Raw genomic sequence first — 1961 nt, 5'->3', positions numbered from 1 at the left:
GATAGTCTAAATGAAGACTTCTATATTTGGAGGAAATTATTCTAAATTAATTCAAGAAAGAGTTGGCAGGGTTTGGTTTTTGACAGTCATGAAAGAATTCTGGTGCACCTGCTTAGGAACATTTTCCCCTTGTATAAAGGTGTCTGCTATTTAGCTTAGTTTGTGGTAAGTAATTTGCATAACTCCATAATGTAGCTGTCAGATTCTTCTTTTCTTCTTGTAGCATTATAATGCTAATAGAGAAGTGAAAAACAGAATTAAAAAAACTATTTAGAACCAACACCATTACACTCAATATCTGTATACTCTCTGTGATAAATATAATGTCAGCTTTTCTATGGTAATGCTTTCATTATCTTAGTCTCTGGGCAGTAGCACAGTATTTGCAGAGGACAACAATATTTTACTAATGGAAGTTAGAGATTTTGTAAGGTACGACGCAGTCTCCTTTCATTTAAATGGGTAGGAGAATATTTGAAAACTTATGGGGAATCATTTGCCAATTACTTCCTCGATGTTTCTTTTACCTAAAAGTCACCTACTAAAATGTTGCAGTTTAGGGGCGCCTGGGTGGCTCAGCGGGTTAAAGCCTCTGCCTTCAGCTCAGGTCATGATCCCAGGGTTCTGGGATCGAGCCCCGCGTCGGGCTCTCTGCTTGGCTGGGAGCCTGCTTCCTCCCCTCTCTCTCTCTCTCTGCCTGCCTCTCTGCCTACTTGTGATCTCTATCTGTCAAATAAATAAATCTTTAAAAAAAAAAATGTTGCAGTTTAATTGAAACTGTGGGCAGAGGTGACCTCATCTGAGGAGAGGCTCCTTGTGCTGGCTGCCAATGCTGGTCTCTGGGCTTGGAGGCAGGGAGAATACCTGCCATTGTCCACTTTCCCTTGGTGGTCCATTCACAATAGTCCCGCCTGGAGATGGCGGACGATCTTGTAGATGAGTGGTGGGAGAACCAGCCCTCAGGAGCAGCTGGCAGCTCAGAAGCATCAGATAGTAGAGGAGGAGGAGGTCCAGAAATAATGCAGCAGGAGACAGCTCCAGCTCCTGCAATGTCAAAGAAAACCAAACAGCCTAAAAATGTTTCCTGGTACAACCAAAGGAAACAAAAGGAGATGACACCAGGACAAGGAGCAGAAGAAGAAAATTACTGATGTTCTTTCAAAATCAGAGCCCAAACCAGGGACCCCCGAAGACCTGTAGAAACTTATGAAGGACTATTACAGCAGCCAATTGCCCAGAGATTCAATTAGAAGAACTTAACCTATCATGTCCCTGTTTCCTCAAGACCAATGATTTGACTCATAGTCTTTCATCGTACCTAAAAGAAATCTGCCCTAAGTGGGTAAATCTTCAGAAAAACCATAATGTGAAGAAATTGGCCCTGATGCTGATCATATGCAGCTCTGCTCTCTGGGCCTTGGGGCTCATTAGCATTCAGAGGAGACAGCAAAGTTATGAAATTATTTGCAAAACACAGAAAAACCCAGGAACAGGTAAAGTTGCTGGAGAAGTATATGGTGTACCTGGATGTAGGAACACCAGGGAGAATTAAAGAACTCACTAAACAAGATGGCCTTAATTTGAACCTCTTAAAGTTTCTGGTTTTTTACTAGAACTGGAGAGATCAGAAGTTGAGGAGGATGATGGACATTCTCGAGGTAAGAAAGGAGGTTTCTGAACTTCTAGAAATGGGAGTCCTCAGTCTGTGCAAGTTTGAGTCTTTGAAGGGGGGCCTTTGCTAAGTCTGGGTCCTAATGAAAATTCCCGTTTTTATGGTGGCATTTGCATCTAGTTTAATAGCTCTGCAATATTGCAAGGACTCAGTAAATACCAACTATTTTATTATGTTAACTGCTTCAGCAGATGAATCACTAGACAGTTTTGGTGGAGATTGTTTGACAAAAATGAAGCCGTCCTTTGCCAATTTCTCTGTATAATAAAGTATCACCAGCTTAAAAAAT

At 41.6% G+C, this 1961-nt stretch overlaps 1 pseudogene; it reads left to right on the top strand.

The window, feature by feature from the left end:
• The first annotated feature begins 917 nt into the window (after nucleotides 1–917).
• Nucleotides 918–1742, top strand: LOC123940707 (annotated as a pseudogene).
• Nucleotides 1743–1961: the final 219 nt, after the last annotated feature.

This window comes from Meles meles, chromosome 4, assembly GCF_922984935.1.
Source record: "Meles meles chromosome 4, mMelMel3.1 paternal haplotype, whole genome shotgun sequence".
Classification (NCBI taxonomy): domain Eukaryota; kingdom Metazoa; phylum Chordata; class Mammalia; order Carnivora; family Mustelidae; genus Meles; species Meles meles.
The sequence above is the reverse complement of the archived record's forward strand: the minus strand, read 5'-3'. Positions and strand labels throughout refer to the sequence as shown.